The sequence below is a fragment of the Chenopodium quinoa genome, unplaced genomic scaffold (genome assembly GCF_001683475.1).
Source record: "Chenopodium quinoa cultivar QQ74 unplaced genomic scaffold, ASM168347v1, whole genome shotgun sequence".
Lineage (NCBI taxonomy): Eukaryota > Viridiplantae > Streptophyta > Magnoliopsida > Caryophyllales > Amaranthaceae > Chenopodium > Chenopodium quinoa.
In genome coordinates this window covers 2,622-14,071 of record NW_018745298.1, presented here as the reverse complement: position 1 = coordinate 14,071, position 11,450 = coordinate 2,622, and the positions used below count along the sequence as shown (strand labels likewise).

Genomic DNA, 11,450 nt, shown 5'->3' with positions numbered 1-11,450 from the left:
ATTTAATTAATCCAATTAACTTGATGTCATCAGCTGAAATCGTCATTAAATAGTTATTGTATGACGTTTACTTAACAGAGCACTAAATTAGTCACCGACTTGTTTGCAAACGAACAAATCTAGCCATTTTATATTCTGTCAAGGACTCAAGGTGAAAGGTTCACAACTTCACATTAATGCCTTCCATGACAAACACTAACGCATTCACATTTGGATTTTTTTTTTTTTTTAATTTTTTTTTTACGAGGTCAACTTAATTACTTAGGCCCCATGAGGCCATGAACTAGGCTAAAAACAATACCAATACATACGTTGTCACTTGTCAAGGGCACTATTAAAGCCTATGTTACTCGGACTATTTCATTTACCTCACATGTTGTATGTCGACATGACACATGTCATCCTATCTCTCACTCTTGATCCCAGGATATTAAGAGTTTAACAAAGGCAACTTTCTCAGATCCGAAGATCATGAGAGGCGATCACTCTTGATCCGAGGATCATAAGAGCTTAACAAAGGCGACATTCTTAGATCCGAAGATCATAAGAGGCGATCACTCTTGATCTGAGGATCATAAGAGCTTAACAAAGGTGACATTCTTAGATCCGAAGATCATAAGAGTTTTTCGAGCCTTCGGATACGTGGCTCCGAAGGGTACTCTCGAGCCTTCAGATACGTGGGTCTGAAGCGCTTTTTTATCAAAGGCAACACTCTTTGATCCGAAGATCATAAGAGTTTAAAAATTTCCAACTCTTTTAGGGGTTAACCCCTTGCCCCCCAGAAATTGGTTTATTCGAAGTACTTCGGTTAAACTGTGTTTCTAGTTGAGCTAGAGAGGTATTTCTTGTCATCGTTAGAATGATATTTTTATCACCATCATCGTGAGGATGAGTGATGGGCATTTTTATCATCATCATCGTGAGGGTGACTGATGACTATTATTTTTATCATCAATTTCGTAAGGATAATTAATGATGCTTTTATTATTATTTTTTTTTTGTAGAAAAATATTGATCCGAAATATTGGACCCATTTTCTTTTGCTGAAGGAATTTAGATAAGTGGGCTAGATGAAAGTGAGCCCAACCCACCTACCATAATTTGATGGCCAGGGAAGATATTTGGGGCTTTAATTTCCCACTTTATACAAAAATGTATACAAAGTATGAGCTTTCACTTTCACTCCAATATAAGCAATAACAAAATTATACGAAGTATATATGAATTATGATAAATGAAATTATCATAGATATTTGCTTCAAATTGTTTGCTTCATCCGGATTATTACGAAACTTTTGAAAAGGTTTCGATTTTGAGGCTAGGAGCAGTACCCTCGCCCTTGGGGATTCAGCTTGGTGGCTCTTCAGCGACCCCTTCGACTCATATCACCTTTGGCTCAGCATGAACCGGCTTCGGCTCGGCTGAACCTAGATGGGCCTCGGCTAGGAGTCAAGCTTCGGCTCGAATTTACCTTCGGTCCGACACCCCACCTTCAGCTCGACCCCACCTTCGGTGTGGCCGCCTCGGTGTGATTTTAGGACATTCGGCTTATCCGAAACTTCAGCAAGGCCAGCGACCTCGGCAGGGGATAAGGTTCGGCTTCAGCTCAGATGAACCTCCGACTGGCTGAGGGAATTTCTTCAGCTTCGGATCGGACCTACTTCGGCAGCCGGATGAACCTTCGGTTGGGAGTCAAGCTTCAGTGAGGGTGAACCTCGGCTAGGCTCGGCTTCGGCCATGGCTAACCTCGGCTTGCCAGAACACCTTCAGCCAGGGCTGAAGCACTTTCGGATAGCCTCGGCTCGATGAGCTTTGGATTCCTTTTGCTTATCCCGAGCTATTTGCTTCAGGATTTCAGCATGGTGATAGTTTTGAGCTTTTTTTTTTTTTTTTTTTTTAAGCTTCAAAAATGGTAAACAACCTCGGAGTTTCCTTGGCTGCCACTTTGGATGCAGTGTGAAGAGATTTGACCCACCTCACAACACTAGCCTTGACTCACGTTGGCCTCGGCAAGGGTCGCCTCGGATGAAACGATGAGTCGTTCTAATGGTGGAGTTGTGAGCCTTGAAGCTTGTGATGAAGAACTCGACAATTTGACGAGGACAATATCTTCAGCTTGAGTATTACTCATTCTGGACTTATCTTGGTGGCTATAAATAAATCCAAAGATTAATAAATGCCACTAAGAAATGGTATCCTTGTGCATGTTGAGGCACGATAAACAAAGTTTGCTCCACTTAAATGATCTACTTTGATTTGCTTTTTTCCACCATTTTCTTTGCTCAATTACAGTCGTATAAGAAATAATGGAAGAAAATGTAGCAATTATGTTTAGTAAACACTCAAAAGTAGAAATGAATTTTTCCACCTCTTGCTAAGTGGGTAGTTGACCGAACTGCTCACAGACCACCTCTCACTTCAGCTATTAGCATGGCTTTAACCGAAGAAAGATACGGTTGTTTAACAGATTTTGGGCTAAACTTACTAGAAATTTTGACCCATTTCCGTGATAGAACACGGTAGTCATGAATAAGTGGATTTTCATGGGTTGTAGTACTCGTCTCCCCACAGACGGCGTCAAATTGTTTCGGATGAAAACAATAGGACCTTGCCGAAGGTCCAACGAAGTGGATGAAGACTTGTCCGGTCCAAAGGATGATGGGCCGAAGGTTTCCTGCACAGCAAACACACGTAAACTGGCCTCGGGGGTGGATCCGAGGAAGACCCCTCCGATGCCGAAGTCAGATAGTGTTTAGAGAGAGAAAGCTATGCAAGAAATTTAATGTTTGAGGCTTTAATGTGTCTATCATAAATGAGTTGATTGAAGGCTTTTATACCTTTGCATATGAAAAGAGGAGAGTAATTGGGCCCCAAATAACCATGGGCTGACCATAGCAATTTGGGCCAAATGACTCATGGCCGACTTGGCTTAATTGGAGGCTTGGGCCTTGACCTTGGAATATTGGATCGTTTAATGACTAGGCCCAATTAGATAAATTGGACCCAAACACAAGCATATATATAACAAATTCTATTTTTTTTTTTTTTTTTTTTTTTTTTGAGGAAACAAATTTCTAAATTTTAACTGGACTTAATTAACAGAAAATAAACTTTTAATTTTATTCATACTGAATATAAAACAAATTTGCAGTACATAGCTGAGAGTTCAACGGTTGAACAAAACATATATAAAAACCAACAACACAAAATAAATTTAAAGGGGCCTTATTTCATCCCAAGCTAGCCATGTGTACAAAGAAATTGGGCCAAATCCAGAGTCACATTAGTAAGCCTAGAATGCTCAATCAAGGATTCAGGCAGGTCAAAACGGCTTCGAATATGGGTTTTGCAGTATTACCAATGGAGCCACTAATGAATCCTCCTTCTTCGTAGGCCTTGTGCACCAATTTCCCATCACCCAAAAGGTTGTTGAGAGCATACCAAGCTCCAGTGTTCTCCAAATCATAGTGCCCTGCCTCCCGAATTTCTACGTACACCTGCAATGGCAAACAATCAAAGAAATCAATGGTATAATAATTACATACACTGGCAAATTTTGGACCAAAATGTATACTTTCTTACAGTATAGTCCATACTCCTTCCGTCCCAGAATAACTAATACGTTGAATTTTTTTTCACTATTCATATGTTAACTTCGAAAATTTGTGTGGAAGGGAATATATGCGTTCACTATTTTGTCTGGACCTTATATGTTTAAAGTGGTGTAAAAAAACCTTAAAAGTTTATTTTGTTGTTTGGGGACTTTGAGATCAGAATCCGACAATAATTGACTTTTTTCTCTAACCTCTCATATGACCTTAAAAAATGACCCCCTTTTCTTTTCTTTTTTTTTTTTTTTATTCCATGATTTCCTTTAAATTTCTTTATTTTGATTTGTGTCATTTGGGGATTACAAGAGAGAAGGAGGAATTGGAGAGAAATCGTGGAAAAAAAAGAAAAGGGTCGTTTTTATGGTCATGTGAGAGGGCAACGTCGAAAAAAAAAAAAAAAAGTCAATTATTGTCGTATTCCGACCTCAAGATCTCCCCAAACAACAAAATAAACTTATAAGGTCTTTTTAGATCACTTTAAAGTTTAAACATATAAGATCCTTCCAAACAAAATAATAAACATATATATCCCTATCAAACAAACTTTTCCGTTAACTTTGACTAATGTATAGTTTTCATATTTTACAAAAAAAAATTGGCAATAAATGTACAATATAGTGATATAAAATGGAGGATATATACCTTGTTATAGGCACCTTGGGTTGTACTATCAAAACCCAGGAACCAATGTCGTTCTTCCCTTGATTGTTAAGAGCAGAGTAAACAATTCCAGCTCTAGATTCTCTATCATCGTTACCATAGTATTGTCCATGGAGGAATGCACCCCATTGGCCATTCGCGATGATCACTGGGTAAGCAGATTCGCAAAGACGTCCATGCCAGTCATGAGTGACAACGTAAGTCATATTATCACCGGTTGCGTTGTACACCAGACACATTGTGCTCACATAATCGGCCCCAAATCGAGACTGCAACTTCTCCACAAAGTTACGAGCATTCGCAGCCTTGCCTTCCGCGTTCACCTTCTCGAGTGCAACCTTTGCCAAGTCTTTCTGGCCGATTGAGTTACTGCCTTTGTATTCAGGCATCTCCCTCAACATTGCCATTGTCACTGGACTTCCAAATACGGCAGACCCCATTATATTCGTTACTTTTCGAACCTGCAGGTATTATTATAGTAATAAGTTAGGTCCCGTGCCAGGTAATTTTCAATAACTGAATTTAAAACATGACAAAATCAAGAAATGACTAAAATTTCTTTGTTGATTTAATATTCACATTTCATTATAATGTATTATATAATCATTTTGTAATAAACCTATGTAGTACATAATATGTCTTTTCAAAAAAATAGTCCATATGTCACAAAAATATGTTAAGAATATTATTTTTATTTTTTCTTGCTTAACTTAATAGTTCCTTCGGTTCTATTTAGTTGATGCGTTTGATTTAGGCACATATATATATTAAGGAGAGGAGAGAGTCAGAGAGAATAAAAAAGCAAGTGGGATAGCTTGTAAATGCAAGGTAAAAAATTTACCCCAAAAGGTAACGTGTCAACTAAAAAAAAAAAAACTTTCTAAAAAGGAATACGTGTCAACTAAAAAGAAACTGAGGTAGTAGTTGTCAATATGTTGGTTTCGGAAAACTTTCTACGTATGGCATGTTCTCATTAACTGAACTCAGCTGAAATGAACTGACTGAGCTGAACTGAACTGAACTGAACTGAATTGAACTAAAATGGATATTTTATAAGAGAAGGAAATTAGGAGCTGAACTGAATTGAACTGAATTGAATTGAACTGAACTGAACTGAGCTGAGCTGAGCTGAGTTGAACTGAGCTGAGCTAAACTGAACTGAACTGAACTGAACTGAATTGAGCTGAACTCAACTGAACTGAACTGAATTAAGCTGAAATTCAACTGAACTGAATTTCAACGTATGAGAATAGGCCCGTAGTATTATATTTTATATGTAATTATTACTTATATGTAGAAAGATTTCTTCGTTATATATAATAATTTAATTTTTTTTTTTTAAAAAAAATTAGGAGATGACATGTGTAATTGCTAGTGTGTCTTTTAGTATATAGTTATTGATTGATTGATTGACGATGTAGATCATAATCAGAGGGGTTAAACTTACTCTATATAATTACTTTACTAATCAATGTAGGAACTCATTTTTATGTTTCTTATTAAGGATATGAATGCAATACTTTCCTCTATATATATATATATTTATGTATATATATATATATATATGTATATATATATATATATATGTATATATATATATATATATATATATATATATATATATATATATATATATATACTTTTCAAATGATTAATTTGTACTTTTCATTCTTATAAATTAGATTCACCTCAAATTATAACTAGAGCCGCCAAAAGATGACCCGATCCGAAATACCGACCCGAAACCAATTATTAACCGGTCCATCTGAACCCGAAAAAATGGTGACCCAAACCCGACTTGAAACCAACCCTAGACCCGAATTGACCCAAGTATGTGAGACCCAAATTCGAACATGAACTGACCTAGAGATGACCCGACCCGGATGTAACCCGTAAATTATTGACCTAAACCGAATCCAACTTAAACCGAAATTGACCCAAACCCGTCTTAACCCGTCAAAACCCAAATTTAACCCGACTTGTTACTAACCTGACTCGTTCCTAACCCTACCCGAATTTAACCCGACCTGTTACAAACCCGACCCAAAATCAACCAGACTTTTTATTGACCCGACCCAAATTCAACCCGACTTGTTATTGACCCGACCCGAATTTTACCCGACTTATAACTAGTACGACCCAAAAAATCTAACCTGATCTGTTACGAACCCGACTCGAAATTAACACGACTTGTTATTGACCCGACCTAAATTCATCCCAAATTGTTCCTGACCCGTTTTCAAATCACTTTAAATGTAATTTAGACTACCTTATTATTGTTGATCAAAACATTTTGTCTAGGGAGACCAAGTCGGTCCAACCAGCAAAAAAAAGGAGCATCATCCCCAAATTTAAGAGTTAAATATAGTATATATTTGTTGTATGGTCAAAGAAAATAATTATATACCTAAATTATAGACTATAGTTCCCTATTATGTGCCATATATATTATATACTACCTCCGGTCCAAATTACTCGCAACTTTGGGGTATTATTTGTGAGATATAAAATATTCCAAAGTTGCAAGTAATTTGGACCAGAGGTAGTACAAAGGAAATAATTAGCTTGATAAAAATGATAGTTACCTATTTATAATTAGTTGAACCCGAATATGACCCGACTTAGAAATGAATCGACCTGATTGTAACCCGCAAATTATTGATTTGAACATAACCCGACTTGAACCCGAGAATGACCCGAATTGGAAATAACCCAACCTGATTATAACCCGCAAATTATTGACTTGAACCGAACCTGACTTGAACCCGAGAATGACACGACTTGAAAATGACCCGACCTGATTATAAACCCGCAAATTATTGACTTGAACTGAACCCGACTCAAACCCGAGAATGACCCGACCTGATTCCAACCCGCAAATTATTGACTTGAACCGAATCCGACTCTAACTCGAGAATTATCCTAACCTTTTTTAACCCATGAAAACCCGAATCAAACCCGACCTATTGTTTACCCGATCCAAATGTAACCCGACCTGTTATTAACCCGACCCAAACTCGACCCAAACCCGATAAGATGTATGACCTGACGTGACCCGACTCAAGCATGACCCAACCCGAACCCGACCCGCATAGGTTACGGCATTAACCCAAATTGACCTAACCCACTCTTATTCGACCCAAACCCAACCCGTTTAACCGAATCAACAACTCTAATTATAACCATTTGAATAATAACAATCCTGAAGGAGTAAACTAGTTTTAGGAGTAAAAATAAAAAAAATAAAAACCTCGTATAATTAACATGTTCCGTTACTGAATAACTAATTGAAACAGCAGCACAACCAAATGACCAATACTTTGAGAGATGATAAAAACTAAAGGGTTTTTTCTAAGCTATACCCCCTAAGTTTTTCGCCACGCATTTTCAAAGTTATAAGTTGTGCCCTCCGGCTCACGATATTTTATCAATAATACTATATATACCCTTTGAAAGTCATATCCGGTAACGAAAGTTAAGTTATTTTATCAAACAATGGGGTCGTGGCGTTATTAATTTGACACGTGTCCCGTTCTAATAGGTTTCATACTTTTAAAAAAAAAATTAAAATCAGAAAATAAAATAATAATAAAAAAAGGTTATTGTTAACGACGAAAGGTATTGTTAATAAAAATTAGTGAGGTTGAGGGTATAGCTTAGACGTTTTGAAAAGACATGGACATAGCTTAGAAACCGAAGAAGTTTGGGGGCAATAACTTAGAAAAACCCAAAACTAAAAAGTGAAAAGTACTTTGAGACAATATATGCATATAGGAAGGCTCACAAAGGATAAATAATGTATACGATAATCTTACTAAATATTTAAGGTAGGATTCTTACCTGAAGAGTGACTAGCTAAGAGAAATTGATGAAGAAAATATGAGAGAAAGAATGATTTGATTAAGCTAATTGAGAAAGAGCTTATATGACGAGTGCATTGAGGGTGTGGCTTTCGGTTCTATTTATAGATGAATTTGGATCTGACCCTCTCTTTCTTCTGAACATTATTGTAATGTCAAATTGTCAACTGACCATTCTTAAAAATAACAAAAATTGTGACCTCGACATTTGTTCAGAAAGCAAGTAAAGAAATTTTGTCACAAAAAAATGGAGATTAAAATATTCTAATAGCGTGAGTCATCATCCAAGCTATGTTCTTTTCCTTTTCTAATTAATTTTTTTATTTATATAAATATATCACTGGTAGCTTTAATAATAATAATAATTTTAGTTCAGTAAAAATAATTTCAGTTTAGTTAAAATCAGTAATTTTAAAGAAGAAATATAATAGAGAATCAGTAAATATAATTTCACTTTTGTAAAAGTAATTTAAGTTCAGCAAAATAATTTCAATTAAGTAAAATTAATTTCAATTTAGCATAAATAAGTTGAAGTGAATGAAATCTAAAAGTTTTTTTTTTATATATATAAATCTCCAATAATTGATCATATAATATTACTCCTTAAACTTATTTTTTTTAGTCAATGTTGTAATATTTTTTTAAAAATTAACACTTAGCGGCCATTCAGGTATATACATCTCAAAAAATCATTATTGTAATAAAATAGAGTGGGTGGTTTATTTAATTAATCCATTTAACTTGATGCCATCAGCTGAAATCGTCATTAAATAGTTATTGTATGACGTTTACTTAACAGAGCACTAAATTAGTCACCGACTTGTTTGCAAACGAACAAATCTAGCCATTTTATATTCTGTCAAGGACTCAAGGTGAAAGGTTCACAACTTCACATTAATGCCTTTCATGACAAACAACTAACGCATTCACATTTGGATTTTTTTTTTTTTTTTTTTTAATTTTTTTTTTTACGAGGTCAACTTAATTACTTAGGCCCCATGAGGCCATGAACTAGGCTAAAAACAATACCAATACATACGTTGTCACTTGTCAAGGGGCACTATTAAAGCCTATGTTACTCGGACTATTTCATTTACCTCACATGTTGTATGTCGACATGACACATGTCGGACACCGACACCGACACTTGGACACTTCATTAACTAAAAACACAATTTTTTTCAAGAAAATGGGCGAGTCCGATGCTTGGACACCCGTGTCTAATTTGACACTTCATCCGAGTCCAAGTAACATAGACCAAAGCTACAGTCCATTAGAGTTGCACATAAAAGCATAAGGTATTAGAATTACTAATGCTCCACAATGCACACATTCATATATATTAGATAAGTAGTAAATTTAGCCACATCCAAGAGTTTAACTATATCGAAAGGGGAAACTCGAACAGATGCTCTACAATGCACACAGTCATATATATTCAGGGGCGGATTTATTAAGGTGCACAGTGAGTCAGTTTTTACAGATTACAGATAGGCGATCTCTTTGTTGCTTCTACTTGAGATTATCCGTCTGTCAGTTTTTAAAATATCAAAGAGATCGCCTATTCAAATATCAGATAAGTGTTCTCTTTGTTGCTGCTATTGCCACCACGTCATTAGAGACCTGTTATCTAGATAACAGGTCTCTTTTTTGACAGAATTAGAATTATTTTTTGCGATGCTTTCATATTTCAATAAAGAGACCTGTTATATTTAATAACAGGTCTCTTAAGTTATCTAACTTTTTTTAATAATTCTTGTTTTTAAGTAAAAGATCATAAAGTTAGTTTAATGTAATAGTTTTATAGTATGTATTTTTATATCCTATTTTTGGATTGCAATCATTTTGGTGAAATATAATTTTTTTATATAATTTTTGGATTGAAACAAGTGATCAATTATTGATGGTGACTCATAAGTTCGAAAATCCTAGATCCACCACTGTATATATTAGAAGCATACATAAGATTGAAACAGAAAAGTAACTAACAACCAACTCAACAGCAGTCACTCAGCATCATCATTTAACAAAAGGGTTAGAAAAGCAATTGCTAGATGTTTTTGGACAGCAGGCCTAGGTTCAAAATCTTCAAGAAGCTATTTCGTGTTCATGAAAACAGCAACCCTGCAAAAACACAGAAAAAATAGGAGAGCTTATAGGAAATAATGAACATGCTATTTGGCAACTTTAGTCCCCTATAAATCATCACTACACATGTATTAGCTTCGCGAAGTCAAGTGAGAGCAATTAGGTGTGTAATTAATGTCAATCAATCAAGCAAATAAACTTCTAATCTTATTGCCTCTGTCTTTCAGTGTCCTCAAACCTTCAGTTTGAAACAATTTAATAAGTGTTTGGGTCCAATTTAGTCCAATTGGGTCTAGGCATTAAATGATCCAATTAAAAAGCCCAAGGTCAAGGTTCAACTCTCCAATTGTGCTAAAGTCAAAGATCAGCCCTCTCAGCAAGACAATTGGGCTAAGGCCCAACTTCTCCATGTATGAAGAGGTATAAAAGCCTCAAGAGATACACATTCATTCATTTTTCACATATTCACATATTCTCATAGATCCTCATACATTCTCATATACTCTGATATATTCAAGCAAAGCCTCAAGCAACTAATTCTCTTGCATAGTGTTCTCTTTCTACACATTGTACTGACTTTAGCATCGGAGGGGCCTTCCTCGGCAACACCCCCGAGGCTAGTTTACGTGTGTTTACTGTGCAGGAAACCTTCGGCCCAACATTACTTGGACCGAATCTAGTCTTCTCCGTTTCAGCGGACCTTCGGCAAGGTCCATTGTTTTCACCCGAAACAATTTGGCGCCGTCTGTGGGAAAGACTTTCAAAAATTTTTAAGCCAAATTTCTAACCAAGATCATCTTGCAATTATCTTAGTAGCAATGGCTAAGAACCGCAAGAGCAAAGGCCTCCGTCAAGGAGCGGGCGAAAAGCCTAAAACCCCTACACCATCACCCTCGCCGGACCGGAACTCTCCCAAGGGTGCCAGCTCGGGGGAGGATCATACAAGGAGGATTCCCTTTCTCCCGTAATTCATGAATCTCATTATAGGCCGAGTCACTCTCGGTCTAGCAGGGGTGAGTCCGATCATAGGACACATCCAGTGCCCCAAAGCCAACCATCGACTGTGCGCCCTCATTCCCATATTCGACCGAGGACCCCTTTGACGGGGCCCAGCTCGGAAGAGGTGGCAAGAGCGCTGGCAGTGCTCATGGAGGCGATGAGGGCACAAAATATGCCTCCACCTCGTGATCGAACTCCTCCGCATACCCGGCATCAGCGGAGGAAGCTAGAC

General features: G+C 36.7%; 1 pseudogene; it reads right to left on the bottom strand.

Moving 5' to 3' along the window:
- Positions 1–3,095: 3,095 nt before the first annotated feature.
- Positions 3,096–8,226, bottom strand: LOC110712276 (annotated as a pseudogene).
- Between the last annotated feature and the right edge of the window lie 3,224 nt (positions 8,227–11,450).